This window comes from Ovis canadensis, chromosome 1 (genome assembly GCF_042477335.2).
Source record: "Ovis canadensis isolate MfBH-ARS-UI-01 breed Bighorn chromosome 1, ARS-UI_OviCan_v2, whole genome shotgun sequence".
NCBI lineage: Eukaryota > Metazoa > Chordata > Mammalia > Artiodactyla > Bovidae > Ovis > Ovis canadensis.
The window spans coordinates 239547834-239569543 of record NC_091245.1 but is presented as its reverse complement, the minus strand read 5'-3'; the positions used below and the strand labels follow the sequence as shown (position 1 = coordinate 239569543).

Genomic DNA, 21710 nt, shown 5'->3' with positions numbered 1-21710 from the left:
TGACATCCAGCTTTCAACCAAGAATGATGTGATTCACAAAAATTCAAGGTAAAGTAACTTTTTACCAAGAGACAATACAATCTGAAGGACCCAGATGTGGGAGATATTAGGCATGATATTTAAAAGAGAAAACTTTGAGTAATGTGTTAAAGGTTCTAGTATAAAAGAATTATAACATACAAGAACATATAGAAAATTTTAGCATAGAAATGGAAACAAAGAAAGTATGAAATGGAAATGCCAGAAATAAAGATATAATAACAAAGATCAAGATCAGTCAAAAATAAAAAATTCAAACACAAAGAGGGAAAAAAAGGCCAGTAGGTCCAAGAACTGTGGGACAACTGAAATTCCGAAATAAGAAGAGGGAAGGGGGAGAAGATATATTTGAAAATATAACGGCTAAACATTCCTCTCAAATAGTGAAAGATTTTAATCACAGACTTGAAAAGCTCATAGAACACCCAAAGAAGAAATACTGGAAAGAAAGGAGGGAGGGTAAGGAAGGGAGGATAAGTACATAAGAGAAAGGAAGAAAACACCTAGACTCACCAATGCTAAAGACCAAGATAAAATCTAGACAGCAACCAGTGCAAAAAAGACACACAAGGACAACAAAGCTAAGAGTTATAATAGACTTCTTATTAGAAGCTGTCTAAGCCTGACGATGATGGAGGAGCATCTTTATAGCACTGAAAGAGAAAAAACCAATTACCTCAGAAATCAGTGCCCAGTTAATCCATCGCTGAAAAATGAGAGAGAAATAAAGGTTTTATAGACAAGGAAAGACAAAAGAATTCATTATCAGCAAAATTTCACTATAAGAAATGTTAAAAAGTATTTTAGGTAGAAGGAATATGTTATCATATAGAAACCTGTGTCTATACAAAGAAAAAAAATGTTGGAAATAGTAAAAATGAAAGCAAATATACAATTCATTTTTCTTATTTTGATTACACTAAAAGATAATTGACTAAAGAAAAAATAAGTAATATATCATTGTATATAACATATGAATGTTTATTGAAGTCATTTTAATATTTGATTACTGAAAAAGCCTATTAAGGTTTGTTGTGACTCAAGACTATTATTTATTGTATTACTTACTCAACCACCGATTAACCATCCAACAAAAACCTTCCAGAGGTTTTAGCATTAAAAACAAGTTCCCTTTAAAATTCTGTTTAAATTCTAAACATTTTTGTCCTAAAGGGAACTTATGGTATGAATATTTATGGGTGATGTTTATTGTGGTTCAATTTCTAAGAACTTACTGTTTTTCCTCACTCTGATATCCCTTTGCTTTAGAGAAGCAAGAGCTTAATTGCCTAATTTGATACATTGCAGCTTCCTTATTTGTTTATACCAGACATTTTTCCAATAGCATCCTCTAAATTTATGATATCATTTATCTATTGTTTTCCCATGCCATCTAAATTGCATTTCTGCTTTTTGTAAAATCAGACTTTGTTTGGGTGTGTACAAGAGAGACTGAGAAAGACAGAGAGATCAGAGGAGAGAAAAGCAAAGAGAGAGGAAGTCTTTTATTATAGCACAAAAATATTTTATTATAAGATTTTTTTCTTCTGAGAAACAGATTTGTGAAAAAAGCTCATATTTTTATATATATGTTCATGCTTCATTTTTCTGTGTGTATTATGCTTAGAGTCAAATAAAATATTTAACTCAATTTTCATATGTTCTTGTGTTAGACTGTGGGCAAAAGAAGTCTGCCACAAAAATTTTGCGCTGCTTAGTAGATGTAAATTTGATACAACCAGAAGTGATGTAATGTGGTAGATCAGAAACCCCATTCATCTTAAGACCTCAACTGCTTCAATAGAAATCAGCAGTTCTCACACTTTCTACTCATCCCACAAGCCTCCACAGACTTTCCACAACCTACATGAATCTCCATCAAAATAGAAAAGTAGAGGGAAAGAAGACTTTTAATAATTCTATTTATTAAAAAAAAAAGAGTATTCACTGTCATAACTAAACAGTGTCTGGAGGACTGCTATTTCATTGCGCTCTTTGGTATATAACCTTTAAAAATTGTGAATCACTGTATTGTACATGTATAATATATAAGAGATTATGCATCAACTACATAAATATATACATGGTAGTGGAAGCTGCATTCAAAAAAAGATAAAATGAGATTACTGAAACAGCACTGAGGTACTCATTAGGCAAATAGCTTAGCTCAGCTTATTCATACTTGAAAGATTTCTGTTGCCTCCACCAGATAATGGATCTAAACTTTACATCTTTTCTTCTCACTACTAGAAAAAATCCTTTCTAGCATATTTTAAAGACCAGACTCTTAGTGTGAGAAGTGATAGTGAAAGCTTAAAAGGTTATTTAACATAATTTGTAACAGAATTTATAATTTTTCTCTATTTTCTATATTTCAGTTAAGTTCAGTTGCTCAGTTGTGTCCAACTCTTTGCCAGCCCATGAACTGCAGCACGCCAGGCCTCCTTGTCCATCACAAACTCCCAGAGCCTAACCAAACTCACGTCCATTGAGTTGGTGATGCCATCCAACCATCTCATTCTCTGTTGTCCCCTTCTCCTCCTGCCCTCAATCTTTCCCAGAATCAGGGTCTTTTCAAATGAGTCAGCTCTTCACAGCAGGTGGCCAAAGTATTGGAGTTTCAGCTTCACCATTGTCCTTCCAATGAACACCCAGGACTAATCTCCTTTAGGATGGCCTGGCTGGATCTCCTTGCAGTCTAAGGGACTCTCAAGAGTCTTCTCCAATGCCACAGTTCAAAAGCATCAATTCTTTGGTACTCAGATTTCTTTATAGTCCAACTCTCACATCCATACATGACTGCTGGAGAAATCATAGCCTTGACTAGACGGACCTTTGTTGGCAAAGTAATGTCTCAGTTTTTGAATGTGCTGTCTAGATTGGTCATTCTATATTTCAGCTATTAGTAAATGGTGATTGTATATGTATAATAATGAACATGAAATGTTCTTTCTAAAATATAATTATAAAAGGTATATAAAGCAAATGGTAACTCAATAGGTTGTCTCACAAAATTTAATCTGCCTTCCACAACAAACATATTTTCATGGGATTTCAGGTGGTGCTAGTGGTAAAGAATCTGCCTACCAACGCAGGAGATAGAAGAGACATAGGTTCAATCCCTGAGTTGAGAAGATCCCCTGGAGTAGGAAATGGCAACACACTCCAGTACTCTTGCCTGGCAAATCCCACAGATGGAGGAGCCTGGTGGGCTACAGCTCATGGGGCCAAGAGAGTTGAACACGACTGAGCAGGTGAGTATGCATACATGCATACGCATGCCCACACACACACAATCCGGAAAGAACCAAGAACACCTAATAAGTATTAAGCATTTTTGTTTCTAAATAAATCTTTCATTAAAACTATCAGAGAGACGCACAGAGAGAAGGAGCACAAACTAAAAGTGCAAACCCATGTAATCAAATACTCAGATCAAGAAACACAGCACCAATGAAGTAGCCCAGAAGTCCCAGTTTTCTGCTTCCTAGTGATTATTGCCACAAAGTTAACTATTATCTTTATTTCTATTTAGCAACAATTTATTTTTACATATTTTTTACTTTTATATAAATGAAATAATACAGTGTACACCTGTCTTTGTCTGGTTTCTTTAGTTCATCACCTTATTTATGAGATTTATTCATATTGTTTAGTGTAGCCATAGTTTATTATTTTTCATTGCAGCACAGTATTCCACTGTATGATTATATGTGTGTGTTACTCAGTTGTGTCTGAGTCTTTGCAATCCCATGGACTGTGGCCACCCAGGATCCTCTGTCCATGGGATTCCCCATGCAAGAATACTGGGGTGGGTTCCCATTCCCTTCTCTGGGGTGTGAATATATATCACCATTTAGTCATCCATTCAACTATTGATGCTATCAAACAATAATCTATTTATGATTCTGGATATTATTTGCAGTACAATGTCAAATACAAAGGCTGATAGTGGACAATATTTTCCCATCCATTCCCAAAATTAGAGGTCAGTTTTCAATATTTCATACTTAAGTATACTTTTGTGATAGCTCTAAAATATTCAATAAATATTCTGTTAGTTTAAGGTAATTCCCTTTTATTGATTTGCATTTTTCAGTAATTTTTTTTAATAGAAAATCTTTTTATTCCTAGCTTGCCTAGAGGTTTATTTCTGCCACCTTCCATGGTCTTACTTTTTCTTTTTTTTTTACTTCTTACATCTCTTGATATATATTATTTGTGATATATATCACAAATATATATATATTTATTTATTTATGTTAAGTCTTGCTAGGAAATCAATCATCAATTCATTAGTCTTTCCAAGAATCAGCTTTTTAACTTACTGATTTTTTTCTTGCAGCTATGTTTCTTATTTTTGTCCTTTACTTTTTATTATTTTTATCATTATTTATCCTTACTCATATTTATTTTTCCCTTTTTTGAGTTTAATTTGGTATCTTTTATTTCTTGAGATGAATATCTAAACAATTGTATTTGGACTTTTTACTTTCCTCAGACATGAATTTAAATTATAGATTTCTCTCTAAGCTCAGTGATGGCTCAACTAGATGTCTCAAAGTATTTTATTTCAGTCATTATTCATTTCAGGTATTTTATAATTTCATCTTAAACTCATTAGTTACATAGAAACATACTGTTTAACTTCTAGATGTTTGAGGACTTTATTTCTCTTTTAGTTATTGATTTCTACTTTTATTCTAATATGATCAAATAATACATTTAGTTTGTTCTTCTTGAAATTGTCATGCTTGCATACAGCGTTTGTAATTATCCTGGGTATCTTGCTAACCAACACTGATGATCTTCCTATGGAAAGACAGAAAATACCTGGGTTCTTGACAATACTATCCAAGTGCTTAATCAAACAAGCATGAAAATTGCCTTACTTACTAGGTAAGTAAAAGGTGAAATGAAAGATGCTTTTGTTCTTTTAAATTTTTTGAGTTCGGCTTTTTGGCCCCAAATATGGTCTATTTTGTAAATGTTCTATATATATATACTAGCCAAAATTGTGTATGGTGCCATTCTCTTATGCATTTTAATGAAACAATGTTATTATTTTATTAATAGTGTTGTTCAGATTTACTATAGCTTCACAGCATTTTTGGATGTTTGCTTTGAAACATCCAAAAGATGTGTTAAATTCTGCCTCTCTGATTGTGGATTTGTAAATTCCTCTTTTTAAGCCTGTCAATTTTGCTTTACATATTGTGAAATTGTATTAGTAGGTGTATACAAATGAATTTTTATATCTTCCTAGTAGATGGACTCTTTTATTATTATTAAAGATTTCTTTCATTTCTAGGAATATTTCTTGCTTTAAAGTAGATCTTGTGTGATATTGGTATAGCAAAATCAGTTTTCTTTTGGTATGAGCTTGTAGAGCATATGTTTCTGAGTCCTTTTATATATGTTTATTTTTCATAAGGAGCATATATATAGTTCAGTTCAGTTCAGTCACTCAGTCATGTCTGACTCTTTGCAACCCCATGGATCGCAACACACCAGGCCTCTCTGTCCATCACCAACTCCCAGAGTTCATCCAAACTCATGTCCATCGAGTCAGTGATGCCATCCAGCCATCTCATCCTCTGTTGTCCTCTTCTCCTCCTGCCCCCAGTCCCTCCCAGCATCAGGGTCTTTTCCAATGAGTCCAACTCTTCGCAAGAGGTGGCCAAAGTACTGGAGTTTCAGCTTTAGCATCAGACCTTCCAATGAACACCCAGGACCGATCTCTTTTAGGATGGACTGGTTGGATCTCCTTGCAGTCCAAGGGACTCTCAAGAGTCTTCTCTAACACCACAGTTCAAAAGCATCAATTCTTTGGTGCTCAGCTTTCTTCACAGTCCAACTCTCACATCCATACATGACCACTGGAAAAACCATAGCCTTGACTAGATGGACCTTTGTTGGCAAAGTAACATCTCTGCTTTTTAATATGCTGTCTAGGTTGGTCATAACTGTCCTTCCAAGGAGTAAGCATCTTTTAATTTCATGTCTTAGTCAATTACACAACTCAGTTTAAACTCTGTACTAGGGATTGCATGACAACAATGCATCCTGCTGGAGGACAGTTTCTCCTTCATGAAAGCCTTCTGACTATTCCTGATATCTTAGAATGTATATTATAGGAGAGGTCTAGTAAATTTTCACAAACTTGAGACGTTCTTTTGATTCATTGTAATAACTAATTAAAAGGTACATAACTGCATTGATAACACTAGCAATGGGGTACTCTTTCTGCCCACTTCTGACGTCTATGTCAGAAGCTTTCTCTATCACTTTTATACTGTAATAAAACCCTATTACACAAAAGCTCTGAGCGATCAAGCCTCGTCTCTGGCCCCGGATTGAATTCTCCTCCAGAGGACAAGAATCCTGGAGTCTTTCATGTTTCAACAACAACCTTTTACCATTCTTCAAAGGAATCTTCCCCACTCAGGGGTCGAACCCATGCCTCTTATGTCTCCTGCATTGGAGATGGGTTCACCACTAGCACCACCTGGAAAGCCTGAAAATGTCAATTAATTCTCTTGTGGCCTAAGAAACTCAGGAACTTTTATACATTTTAGAATACAGTGACGTCAATTTGATACCATTATCTGGACAACATGAAATAAGCCAATCAGAATTACAAGTACTTTAGAAGTTAAAGGGTCTTTTTTTACAATAATATATAACCATTGTTGAAGTTCAGCTATTGTAAAAACTTTTCTTATTAAAATTAAATTTAACATGGACATTATAATGCAAAATAATAGTTGCTTTTCTATAGCTGTGCTGAGAGAGGATATATATTTTTTAAACCTTGCTGGTATTTCCTCACAAACATTAGAAATATTTAAAGGTCTGCAGTTTGAAGGCTAAGTGCTATCACTTTTATTAATACTAATTAAGATATTAAAACTATATGAGAAAACAAAAACTGACAATAATAAAAATAACGATCATAACCAGGAGAAGATGGTGTGTGTAGTTAGATCAGAAATACGACTTAATCAGTGCATCAAAAATACAAGGATGAACCTGCTATTGGTAATCTGGGAAGTTTCTCTTCAGAGTATTCTTATCTCTTCTTGAAATTGTCATGCTTGCATACAGCATTTGTAATTATCCTGGGTATCTTGCTAAGCCAACACTGATGATCTTCCTATGGAAAGATAGAAAATACCTGGGTCCTTGACAATGCTATCCAAGTGCTTAATCAAACAAGCATGAAAGATTGCTTTACTTATTAGGTAAGTAAAAGGTGAAATGAAAGATGCTTTTGTTCTTTAAAGCTGACTTAAGGGTCTTCTGTTACTAGCCCAAATATCCAATGAAATGACATTACAAGGGAAAGAGAAAAAACAACCAAAAAGAAGGAAACCCACTTAAAAAAAGAGTAAATTCAGTAAACTATTGGCAAAGGAAATGAGATAATGCTTGAATAAATCTAACAAACCATAGTCTTCCCTGAGCCAGGGTTCGGTGTGCACCAAGGTAATTTATAGTAAGTGCTAAAAGCCATACTGTGGTTGTACTGGATTAACATCTTGCTTTATGAACTAATATGTAAGTTTGGATTCTTTTTGAGAATGTAATTTTTGAGAGAACGTGTAATCTTGTTGAGAATGTATAAATTTTGGTTTGAATTTAACTGAGGTGATGCTTTAATTTGTTTAAAAAGAATAGCTAAATTTCACTACTTGCACTGCTTGAATGAGTAATTTCTCTTCTGGGTACTGAATATGATTTTTTTTTTCCAGTTTTTATTGCTTACATAGGATTACAGATTCATTTTCAAACTAACACCTTATGATTTATTTTTCTTGTTAACATTTGCCAAACTCCTCCAGTAGCATACTGGCCCAAACAAATTTCAACCTTTAAAGACATAAGGTCAAAAGTCCCAGAAAACACTAAATGAATTATACTGTGGTATGAAATAGATAAATAGTTAACGTAAACTTATCTTCAAGATTCTAAAGTTGAGGATTTGGGGCTCCAGATGACAATGTATAAGCTGTTGTCAGTATTTCAGTGAGTATGTCAGAGACAGATAAATACAGGGAACTCATTTGAGCATATAAAACTATCTTCTACCATTTTATAATTCACATCTATGTGTCTCCATCATGATGGCGTTTTCTATTCTGGTCCTGAATCTCCAGAAAAACGTCACTGGGGAAAATTCAGACAGAATGCAAAATGGCTCTTTCCTATGTCCTATAGCTCCATGGTTGTTTCTCTCCATTGTCTCAATTCCACGTGTTTCCTGGCATAACTGATAATTTCTCATTTCCCCCCTCTAAAACAAAAATCCTCTGTCCCTTTGGGGTTTATGATCTATTGAGAGAATGTTATGACAAATCATGAAATGCATATATACAAATGTTGCTGTATAAAATTAGGGATAAACAGTTATGAGCCCCTGTTACAAGACTACAGCCCAGTTTCTGATATGCTGTACAAATTAATGTCAGTTAGGACTTACTGAAAATTAAATCATCTCTACATTTAGTAAATATTTAGTGAGGACCTACATATACTGCTCCTGGTGCTAGAAATATCACAATGAGGAAGAGAAACTCCCTGCACTCATGGGGCTTCCTTATATCCTAGTGAGGCATAGATAACTAGATAACAGGTAACTATCAGCAGACAGAACAAAAGAGTGTAACTAGATAATACATGACTATCAGCAGATAGAACAAAAGAATATAAAATCAGGTTAGTAAGTGCTGTGAAAGTGCTGCACTCAATATGTCAGCAAATTTGGAAAACTCAGCAGTGGCCACAGGACTGGAAAAGGTCAGTTTTCATTCCAATCCCAAAGAAAGGCAATGCCAAAGAGTGCTCAAACTACTGCACAATTGCACTCATCTCACACACTAGTAAAATAATGCCCAAAATTCTCCAAGCCAGCCTTCAGCAATATGGGAACTGTGAACTTCCAGATATTCAAGCTGGTTTCAGAAAAGGCAGAGGAACTAGAGATCAAATTGCCAACATCCGCTGGATCATCGAAATAGCCAGAGTTCCAGAAAAATATCCATTTCTGCTTTATTGACTATGTCAAAGCCTTTGACTGTGTGGATCACAATAAACCGTGGAAAATTCTGAAAGAGATGGGAATACCAGACCACCTGACCTGCCTCTTGAGAAATCTGTATGCAGGTCAGGAAGCAACAGTTAGAACTGGACATGGAACAACAGACTGGTTCCAAATAGGAAAAGGAGTATGTCAAGGCTGTATATTGTCATCCTGCTTGTTTAACTTCTATGCAGAGTACATTATGAGAAACGCTGGACTGGAAGAAGCACAAGCTGGAATCAAGATTGCAGGGAGAAATATCAATAACCTCAGATATGCAGATGGCACCACCCTTATGGAAGAAAGTGAAGAGGAGCTAAAAAGCCTCTTGATGAAAGTGAAAGAGGAGAATGAAAAAGTTGGCTTAAAGCTCAACATTCAGAAAGCAAAGATCATGGCATCTGGTCCATTCACTTCATGGGAAATAGATGGGGAAACAGTGGAAACAGTGTCAGACTTTATATTTTTGGGCTCCAAAATCACTGCAGATGGTGATTGCAGCCATGAAATTAAAAGACGCTTACTCCTTGGAAGAAAAGTTATGAGCAACCTAGATAGCATATTCAAAAGCAGAGACATTACTTTGCGGACTAAGATCTGCCTAGTCAAGGCTATGGTTTTTCCTGTGGTCATGTATGGATGTGAGAGTTGGACTGTGAAGAAGGCTGAGAGCTGAAGAATTGATGCTTTTGAAGTGTAGTGTTGGAGAAGACTCTTGAGAGTCCCTTGGACTGCAAGGAGATCCAACCAGTCCATTCTGAAGGAGATCAACCCTGGGATTTCTTCGGAAGGAATGATGCTAAAGCTGAAGCTCCAGTACTTTGGCCACCTGATGCGAAGAGCTGACTCATTGGAAAAGACTCTGACGCTGGGAGAGATAGGGGGCAGGAGGAGAAGGGGATGACAGAGGATGAGATGGCTGGATGGCATCACTGACTCGATGGACGTGAGTCTGGGTGAACTCCAGGAGTTGGTGATGGACAGGGAGGCCTGGCATGCTGCAATTAATGGGGTTGCAGAGTCAGATATGACTGAGTCACTGAACTGAAATGAACTGATGTGTAGTGAAGAAATAATGTATGGTAAGAGTGTAAAGAGTGACAGCCTGCTATGAAGAAAAACATATCAAAATAAAACACACAAAATTTTGCATCTCCTTAATGATTTTTAAACAATTTCCTAAACTCTCATTATAATTTCTTTATATCAATAATTTTGGGAATATAGGATGCAGGAGTCATAAAGGATTTCATTAAAGCTCTTTCTATGGTAACAAATAGATTAAAAGAAAAAGAAATGATGGATAAAATTAAGATATTTTCTTTGGAAAATCAGAAGTAACCAAAAAAAAAAAAAAAGAATTTTTGTTAGATTTTATTCAGTAAAATTTCATGGAAAATTCAGTGAGTTCTTGCTGAAAATTTTCTAAACTTGTACTTTTGGCTTCTGTAGTGTTAGAGATCATCTAAAAGCTGGAAAACACTCATTTCCACAAATGAAACCAAATGAAAATTGTGGTAGAAGCATATTATCTTCCCACAGACTTTCTGAGAAAGGCAATGTAGTTAGGTTTTATTTAATGCAGATGTACCATCACTAATCTTCTGTCTGAAGATGTACTTGACAGTGGTCTTACATCCACATATACACAGATGTAAAACATTAATATATTTAATGCAGCTGATGCCTTTAGAAGTAGCAGAAATACTGAGGAAATTCATAGTCAATCTCTCCATGGTAAAAGTCTCCATTGCTTTTCTGGCCACAGAGAAAGAATTTGCAAGCACATTTGTCTGCCATTTCAGGCAATGGAGTATGCCCTCTTATTATAGCACAGTCTGAAATATGACAAAATAGTTTAATTTTTCATGTCATGCCAGCTGGAAAAAAGTTTTAATGGGAAAACCATGGCCTAAGTCACTGCCCAAAGTGATGGAAACGAACCCTAAAGGACTCTACAGGGTGACTGGAACTTCTGGTTACTAATGTAAATGCTCATAGACCTGACCTTTATTTATTTCTATCAATTAATCTAAGGAAAAGGTTTTCTTTTTTATCATGGCAAGGACTATATGCTTTTATGACCCATGGTGCATTTTTTAGGATTCCTCAATTGTGGTCAATTTCTTCCCTCTGAAAGAAAGTACTTTTAAAAAAACGAACAAAAAAATCATTGGAAATTGATTTTGAGAAAAAGGATGGATGGCCAGGTTGGGCCATATTTTTTCTTTTACAGAGGCCAGGAGAGCTTGTAAAATAAAATGGTGAGGTCTCTAGCAAAGCTGGCGCTGCTATTACCAGGGAAGAGCCCTTGAAATACTTCAAATGATGTGAGGATTATTGGAATAGTTCCTGAGGGAAATCTTCGAAAGATGACATTTAGTGGAGTGCAAACATTTCAATACACATCACAATCCCACCTCAGGTAAGAAGAATAACATGGAATAAAATAAACCTAGCATGACACCACAGGGGAAAATGTGAGAATAGGGGCAACATTCTTGACCAGCATGTTAAGAAAAGCATGGCTTTGATTTTTCCCATGAAGACTATGGAAGATTTACATGTATTCTATCCCATGGATGAGAAAAGCAGCAGAGAAATGCAAGGGACATGTGTGAGATAATAGGTCGGTCAATTTGATAGAAGTAATGTTTCCTGTAGAAAAGAAGCAGGCAATGGGTGTCATTCATATTAAATCTGGACTGAAGGGCCATGCTCTCAAGGAGTTTTGCTTTATATTATGGTCAACAGAGAGTCACTTTGAGTGACTCTCAAGGTTTTGAGTAGAATCACAGTGTAGAGAAATTAGAATATTAAGAAGATCCATCTAGTAGTGGAGTAGATTGGAGAGTGGGGGACACTGGAGAGGAGGCCAGGTGTTGATAGGGACAGAAGGAAGGGACACAATAGGTAATTCAATAGTTAATGCCACTAGGGGTAAGTAGAAAAACATAGGAAACCCCTGTAAGTTAATAATTACTTGAGAATACAGGTTTGCTTAACCAGCAAATGCAAGCAGACTTCTTTAGCAACAAAAGCAGGGAAAAAAGGCATGGGACATGCCCTAAAACAGTGGTGGCACAAGAGCTACATCCTGCCAAGTGAGCTCAGTAAGTTAATGGTCTGTCGGACATGCTCTCTGCACACATCAGAAAAACAATTTGTGGATCTAGCTTGACCATGTAGGGACAAGAAAACTCTCCTGCTCAACCTGGAGGAGAAGCTGAAGACAAAATCATGACGTCTACTCAAGAACAAGGTGTTTTCCTCCTTTTCCTTTGATTATAAAAGTGTAGACCACTAAGATCTCAGAGTGTGGCATTTCTCACCCGTTCACTTGTAAGTCTCACAAGCATCCTATTTTAATAAATCACTTCTTATCTATCACTTTGTTTTCACTGAATTATTCTCTTCACTGAGACATAAAGGACTATGGTACCAGGGCTCTTTGGAGTACCCCTGAAATGACACCAGTCAGTTTCAGTGTGGGCTTTAAAGGCAGAAGAGATGTGATGTGATTATTATCTTTCTTGTAATCGCTATCATGTGGGAAAACATGATGAAAATACACACTTCTTACCCTCAAAATATCAGAACATTCAACTGAAAGCAAATATATATGTATGTCTGTGTGTGTGTTTATATATATATATATGAATAATACATCAGTGTATATAAATTCAGTATGTTTTTCTATAATTTACAGTGAGAAAACATTAATTTTGTTGTCAGGCAATCACAGCAGAGATTTAGAAAATCTGAATATCTTGCTTTGCTTCAAACATTCTTTGTTAAAAAAATATTTAAAATTCCTTGTTGGATTTTATTTTTTTTATAATTTCTTAACTAGTACTTTGTATCATTTCTCAACAGATGCAAAGCATCACACTCAAAGTTGTGAAGGAGAAAAGGTGAATCACAAGTAGAAATTGCCTTAAAGGAACTAACTGAATAGAAGGGGAAGTGACCAACACTGAATAAGGAGATTGTACAGGCTAAGGTGCTAAGTTCCACCCAGATAGAAAATGGAAATGGGACGGAGAGATCATATGCAGATATTTAGGCAAGATTTGTTGAGAAATGGCACTTGAGTTTGGCCTGGGAGAATGTGTGAGATGCCATGAAGTCTGGAGAGAGGAAGAATATCACTTTGCATTATTCTTTTTATTACTGTTTGGTAAAAGATACACAAATTCTGGTAACATTCTGGCATGGGAAAAAAAACCTTTTTTTTTTTTTTTTTTTTTTACTGTACAAGTGTGTCATTCTGTTTCATTACATTGAGAATACTACTTTAAGATACAAATTTTTGAAATGGCAACCCACTCCAGTACTCTTGCCTGGAAAATCCCATGGACAGAGAAGCCTGGTAGACTATAGTCCATGGGATCGCAAAGAGCTGGACACGACTGAGCGACTTCACTTTCACTTTAGTAGCTCTTACTGCTAAGAAAAGTAATTAAAGGTCTTTTAAAACAAAAATGATAAATGAATTAATATGTCTCCTTAAAGTGGTATAAAAAACATAGATGTAAAGACATGAACTCTGGAGATAAATGGCCTGGGTGTAAATCCTTGTTCCAACCCTTACCAGCCATGTGATTAAGGGTAAATGATTGAATTTCTTATGTATGTTTTAGTTTCCCTGTCTATAAAAACGAGGCTAGAGTAGTGTTTACCTTGTAAAATATATTGAGGTTAAATTACACACACACACACACACACATATGGGGCTGGAATTTAATTTACCCTGCTTAAAAGCTAATAAATTACACTGTTATTTTTCACGGATATTAGCAAAATATATAAAACTTCAGTGCTAGGGACAAAGGAATGCACTGTTGATGGTCAGCAAGCAGCAAGAGGATCAGGTTTGTGTGTAAAGGATCCAGGAAGACATTATGCACACAGTAGGTTTGTGTTGTAGCCAGGGACCCCTAAGCTTGGGGAATCCACCTCTTTTATAACAGCCAGTAAGTTGGCCTGCTCTTGGTCCTAATGGGAGACATTATATCATTTATCGGCATTCAGTTCAGTTCAGTTGCTCAGTTGTGTCTGACTCTTTGAGACCCCATGAACCACAGCAGACCAGGCCTCCCTGCCCATCACCAACTCCCGGAGTCCACTCAAACCCATGTCCATTGAGTTGGTGATGCCATCCAACCATCTCATCCTCTGTCGTCCCCCTCTCCTCCTGCCCTCAATCTTTCCCAACATCAGGGTCTTTTCAAAGGAGTCAGGTCTTCACATGAGGTGGGAAAAGTATTGGAGTTTCAGCTTCAACATCAGTCCTTCCAATGAACACCCAGGACTGATCTCCTCTAGGATGGACTGGTTGGATCTCCTTGCAGTCCAAGGGACTCTCAAGAGTCTTCTCCAACACCACAGTTCAAAAGCATCAATTCTTCTGTGCTCAGCTTTCTTTATAGTCCAACTCTTGCACCCATATGTGACTACTGGAAAAAACAGCCTTGACTAGGTGGACCTTTGTTGGCAAAGTAATGTCTCTGCTTTTCAATATGCTGTCTAGGTTGGTCATAACTTTTCTTCCAAGGAGTAAGTGTCTTTTAATTTCATGGTTGCAGTCACCAACTGCAGTGATTTTGGAGCCCCCCCAAAATAAAGTCAGCCACTGTTTCCTCATTTATTTGCCATGAAGTAATGGGACCAGAGGCCATGATCTTAGTTTTCTGAATGTTGAGATTTAAGCCAACTTTTCACTCTCCTCTTTCACCTTCATCAAGAGACTTTTTAGTTCGTCTTCACTTTCTGCCATAACAGTGGTGTCATCTGCATATCTGAGGTCATTAATATTTCTCCCGGCAATCTTGATTCTAGCTTGTGCTTCCTCCAGCCCGGTGTTTCTTATGATGTACTCTGCATAGAAGTTAAATAAGCAAGGTGACAATATACAGCCTTGATGTACTCCTTTTCCTATTTGGAACCAGTCTGTTGTTCCATGTCCAGTTCTAACTGTTGCTTCCTGACCTGCATATAGGTTTCTCAAGAGGCAGATCAGGTGGTCTGGTATGCCCATCTCTTGAAGAATTTTCCACAGTTTATTGTGATCCACACACTCAAAGGCTTTGGCATAGTCAATAAAGCAGAAACAGATGTTTTTCTGGAACTCTCTTGCTTTTTCAATGATCCAGCAGATGTTGGCAATTTGTTGTCTGGTTCCTCTGCCTTTTCTAAAACCAGCTTGAACATCAGGGAGTTCACGGTTCACGTATTGCTGAAGCCTGGCTTGGAGAATTTTGAGTATTACTTTACTAGCGTGTGAGCTGAGTGTAATTGTGCAGTAGTTTGAGCATTCTTTGGCATTTCTTTTTTTGGGATTGGAATGAAAACTGACCTTTTCCAGTCCTGTGGCCACTGCTGAGTTTTCCAAATTTGCTGACATTTTGAGGGCAGCACTTTCACAGCATCATCTTTTAGGATTTGAAATAGCTCAATTGGAATTCCATCACCTCCACTAGTTTTGTTTGTACTTGACTTCACATTCCAGAATGTCTGGCTGTCAGTAAGTGATCACACCATTGTGATGATCTTGGTTGTGAAGATCTTTTTTGTACAGTTCTTCTGTGTATTCTTGCCACCTCTTCTTAATATCTTCTGCTTCTGTTAGGTCCATACCATTTGTCTTTTATTAAGCCCATTTTTTCATGAAATGTTCCTTGGTATCTCTAATTTTCTTGAAGAGATCTCTAGTCTTTCACATTCTATTGGTTTCCTCTATTTCTTTGCATTGATTGCTGAGAAAGGCTTTCTTATCTCTCCTTGCTGTTCTTTGGAACTCTGCATTCAAATGTGTATATCTTTCCTTTTCTCCTTGCTTTTTGCTTCTCTTTTCACAGCTATTTGTAAGGCCCCCTCAGACAACCATTTTACTTTTTTGGATTTCTTTTTCTTATGGATAGTCTTGATCCCTGTCTCCTATACAATGTCATAAAACTCCATCCATTTTTCATCAGGCACTCTGTCTATCAGATCTAGTCCCTTAAATCTATTTGTCACTTCCACTGTATAATAATAAGGGATTTGATTTAGGTCATACCTGAATGATCTAGTGGTTTTCCCTACTTTCTTCAATTTAAGTCTGAATTTGGCAATAAGGAATTCATGATCTGAGCCGCAGTCAGCTCCTAGTCTTGTTTTTGCTGACTAAATAGAGATTCTCCATCTTTGGCGGCAAAGAATATAATCAGTCTTATTTTGGTGTTGACCATCTGGTGACATCCATGTACAGAGTCTTCTCTTGTGTTGTTGGAAGAGGGTGTTTGCTATGACCAGTGCATTGTTTTGGCAAAACGCTATTAGCCTTTGCCCTGCTTCATTCTTTACTTGAAGGCCAAATTTTCCTGTTACTTCAGGTGTTTCTTGACTTCCTACTTTTGCATTCCAATCCTCTATAATGAAAAGGACATCTTTTTTGGGTGTTAGTTCTAAAAGGTCTTGTAGGTCTTCATAGAACCGTTCAACTTCAGCTTCTTTAGCATTACTGGTTGGGGCATAGACTTGTATTACCATGATATTGAATGGTTTGCCTTGGAAACGAACAGAGATCATTCTGTTGTTTTTGAGATTGCATCCAAGCACTGCATTTCAGAATCTTTTGTTGACCATGATGGCTACTTCATTTCTTCTAAGGGATTCCTGCCCACAGTAGTATATACAATGATCATCTGAGTTAAATTCACCCACTCCAGTCCATCTTAGTTCGCTGATTCCTAGAATGTCAACGTCCACTCTTGCCATCTCCTGTTTGACCACTTTCAATTCACCTTGTTTCATGGAGCTATATTTCCAGGTTCCTATGCAATATTGCTCTTTATAGCATTGGACTTTGCTTCTATCACCAGTCACATCCACAACTGCCTGTTGTTTTTGCTTTGGTTCTGTCCTTTCATTCTTTCTGGAGTTATTTCTCCACTGATCTCCAGTAGCATATTGGGCACCTACTGACCTGGGGAGTTCATTTTTCAGTGTCCTATCTTTTTGCCTTTTCATACTGTTCATGGGGTTCACAAGGCAAGAATACTGAAATGGGTTCCCATTCCCTTCTTGGCATTCCTTGCTATAAATACAACCCTGAGAAATGGCTTGCATAATGGGTTGTTGGGGTTTCCTAGGTGGCTAGTGGTAAAGAATCTTCCTGCCAATGCAGGAGACACAGGTTCGGTCCCTGGGTCATGAAGATCCCTTGGAGAAGGAAATGCCAACCCACTCCAGTATCTTGACTGGGAAATCTCATGGACAGTGCAGCTTGGCGGGCTACAGTCCACAGGGTCACAAAAGAGTCCTATGTGATTTAGTGACTAAACAACAAACAAATGGGCTACTAAGACCTTACATTATTAATATCCCTGGCAAGACATATAAGGGCATGAGAAATTCTTGAAGGATTCTCTCTCTCAACTGTATAAGAAATTAAGAATAGTGCTATTCACATATTAAAAATTCTTGAGTAAACAACATGGACCTACTATATAGCACAGGGAAACATATATATAATTGAGTCACTGTGCTAGTAACCTGAAACTAACACATTGTAAATCAACTATGTTTTTTTTTTTTTTCAATGGAATGCTATGGATTTATTTCACGTTTTCAAGGCTACTTATAACATGGACATAACATGGAAAACAACATAATATTAAGTGAAACACTGTAAGTAAAACTGTACTGAATCCTTCTCCCAGTATCATGTTACGCTGAAGGATATACAACTCAAACAACCGCTTCTTCTTCTCCAAGAATGCCCGTCTCTGCTGTAAGCTACCCTCCATCCTTGCCTCTGAAGCCCTTCTCTTTCTAAGCTACTCCCTACCCCTGCCTTTCCTTGTTACTGGGTCTCTCCAGTGCAAACATTTCTCTCCAGATCAGTCCCAGAGACAAAAACACTTTTGTAATTTCTTAAAATCTTCTTAAAGGATAACTTTCCCCCTAATACCTAGCATCCTACTCTGCTGCTTCAACCAACTCAGGACATCAGCTCTACGCCTTTAACCCCCACTTCCATCCCAAAAGCTTGTCTTCTTTCTTGCCCATGACAGGGACTCAATGAATGAATGATCTAACAGTGTAAATCCAATTCTAACAAAGGAAATCATACCAGTGAGTTTAAGTCCAGATGACAAGACTGCAAAATTACTCTGTCCCCTCCATACTTTCACACTAAATGCACACCACATATACTTTTATAAGGAGAAAATAAACAGAACTGTATTTTCGTCTCCATTTTAACTGAACCTGAGGTCTAGATTAGAGCTACTCAAGCCTGACAAGGTGTAGTAAAACAAGATCAGTTACATCGTTTCCATGTATTCTGAAAAACATTTAGGATCTACACAGGTCTGGCCTCAACAACTGGCTTCTGGCCATTAAGCAGCACTTCTCTTTTCTGGAATTCAAGATTAACACGTCAACAAAATTAAAGCAGGCCTCAAAATGAGACACCATCTCAGCAAACTGCAGATGACTGCATAAAACAAATCTGCCCGGAGGGCTTACAGCACTATTTGACAAAGGTGACTGTGCTCTTCCTCTTTTCACAAATGGCTGGCCTGATGCAGAGCATGTTTAGCCATAAACTGCTCTACTGCCTCTCCCTGCAACATTTTCATGGCTCGCCAGTAGAGCTGTCAGCAGTTCTCAGGTCTACCAAGCGGGTGGTTCAATTCTTCTTTGATGTAATCCATCCAGAGATCAGAATCATCAGTTCCAAATTCTCTCAAAGCCCTCTCATAATACTCTCTTAAGTTCTCCATCTTACAGGATTCTTGCTCCTTCTCAAACTGGATCATCTTCCTGAAAAAATCAACTGAAAATGGACGGTTTTCCTGTAAACTTTTAAACACATCTCTAGCCTTTTTGTAACCACCACTTCGGTAAGCCCAATTCAGATACTTTTCCTTCACAGGGACTGAGTCAGCTCCTGAGAGACGGAAGATAGCTCTCTTATAGATTCCTTCAGTTTCTTCTTGCTTTCCGGCATCTTCACTCCACTGGGCCCAAGTAAGCCACAATGGAAGACACATCTGAGGTTTCAGGTACGCAAAGGCTTGGTCAAAACCCTTGGCCATCTCGTGGCTCTCTGACGAAATCAGGGCCTCCAGCTTCACCTGCCACATCTCCACTGATTTCCTGAACAATTTCACCCCAGCGTCTGCCACCTCCAGGGATTCCTTTAACAACTGGCGATGCAGCAACAACGTGCTCAGCTGCCTGTACTGGAGTTCTGGTAAAAGTTTGAGCTCATGTGCCTTCCAGAATGCAGCCATGGTTCTTTCCAGCCTCTTCTTTCTGAGGAGGCGACTGCCTGTCTTCTTAGTAAACCTCTCCATGCAGAAGTTCATGTAACACTTCCACATAGCCTCTGTGGGCACAGTTTTTACCGCCTCCTCATACACAGCACAGCACCTCTCCTCCCGGCGGCCCACCTCCTTCGCTTTGGCTTGTTTGGTTGCTGGCAGCTCTTCTCCTGGCTGTGACTGAATCACCAATTCTTGCCGGGCTACATAGTCCCAAGTGAGGGGGTCGTCTGTGTGCAGAGCCTTAAGGTCATTGTAAATTTCTCTTTGCAGATCTTTGGCAAAGTCGAACAGCTGTGCAACTGAAAGCAGTAACACATGAAATTTTGCACTTTTAATTACACTTATAGCGTTCTTATAGATGATCCGCGCCAACTCACGCGTAAGGACTTCTTCAGCATGCTCGAGATTCCCCACATCCATGTTGGCTTTTTCAAACTCTTGCTTTTCCTTCCTCAATTTTTCAGCATGCATCAGCTCCATCCTAAAGTATTCTTCATAAAGTTTTGGGCAACGTGGGTGAAAGCGCAGAGCCCGAAGAAATAACTGTCTTGCACTTTCTGAAGACAAGCAGTCTTCCTGTTCCCATTTGGCCGCGAAAATCCACAAACCTGGCTTGTTCGAATGAATGGCCAACAAGGAAGAAAATATCTTGCTAAGGTGAACCTTGGCAGCCCACTTCCTACAAAAGGCTATAAAAGACAGCCAAAGTTGAACATCATCTTTCCACTTAATTGATGCACGTCGGAAGACACTCTGTATCCGATGTATTATAGGATCCTCAATCTCATCCTTCTTAAATGTATATCCAACGCGAGTTCTCCGTTTCTCGATCAGCTCCAAAAGATGAATTTCATACTGAACGTATCTGATAAAGTCATCCTTTAAAAGACTTCTTCGCTGTATCCTGTATTCTAGTTCTAAAGCCTTCCTAATGATTGCCCTAATCTCCATTTGACTAAAGAGTCCAGTGCGCTCTAGCTGCTGTAATTTGGGAAGTCGATCCTCTACACGTTCCTGAATTATTTCCGCCACGATAGCCGAACTTCACAACCCACCACAGCTCCTCTCACCGACAACACGCGAAGGAAATGGCCACCCTCTAATCCCGAGAACCGGCCAATCAACTATGTTGTAATGAAAATAATTTAAAATAGACTCAATGAGTGTGTGTTCAGTCATGTCTGACTCTTTGTGAGCCCATGGATTGTAGCCCAGCAGGCTCCTCTGTCCATGGGATTCTCCAGGTAAGAATACTGGAGTGGGTAGCCATTCCCTCCTCTAGGGGATCTTCCCGATCCAAGGATGGAACTTGCATGTCCTGTGGCTTCTGCACTGGCAGCTGGATCTTCATCACTGAGACACCTGGAAAGCCCAATGTGTAGCATATGTTCAGGTAAAAAGAGTTACAGGGAAGTATGTTTATATTAACAGATATTTCTCAGAGATAAACTTGGGGAAATTTGAAATTTTGTTTCTGATCAGTAGCGCTTAACTACTTTGGGTCCATGGGTCATTTTAACAGAAGTTTAAACACTTTGTCAATATTTTATTAATTAACCCAAAGTATAACAATTAGAATGTACAAATGATCCTAAGTAATGTTATGATAGCTTTCTGTGAGGGAGTGGCTGTTACTACCTTTTATGCACAGCAGCCAGTGGCTGTTTTTTTTTCTTTTGATTATTATGTTGCTTAGGACTTGAGATTTTTGCACTATTTCACAAATGCCGGCACATATGTAGATATGGAAAAGTATCAGGAAAAAATGAAAATTTCTGACAATAGGACAAAGACATTTCCAACAAATACTCAGAAAGAAAAAAGTCAGAGACTACTTAGGATAGATGAAAGAAATAGCATAGAGATAGATGGATGGTAGGAAATAGATAAATGATAGGTAGGAAATAGATAAATAGGAAATAGATAAATAGATAGATGATAGGAAAAAAATGGCAAGTATTACATAATATTGGTAAAGGAAGAATTTTAGAATGTTGTTTCAGCCATTAAATGCAAGAAAGGGATGATATAAGGGAGATATTAATAGAAAAGACATCTAAAAGTTAAAAACTGTAACTGAAAAAGAGTATTAAAATGCTTCTTAGGGTGAACTTGGCTTTTTTAAAAGAAAATTAGAAGAGGAAGGGAAAAGCAGTGTATTTGTACAAACTTCAATGAAAACATTGATATTACTCACAATAAATAGAAATTCTGGATAGATTTCATCTCAGAAAAAAAAAAAAGACTGAGGAATCGGTTGAAGCAATTGA

General features: G+C 37.6%; 1 pseudogene; it reads right to left on the bottom strand.

The window, feature by feature from the left end:
- Positions 1 to 18342: 18342 nt before the first annotated feature.
- Positions 18343 to 20532, bottom strand: LOC138435646 (U3 small nucleolar RNA-associated protein 6 homolog pseudogene; annotated as a pseudogene).
- Between the last annotated feature and the right edge of the window lie 1178 nt (positions 20533 to 21710).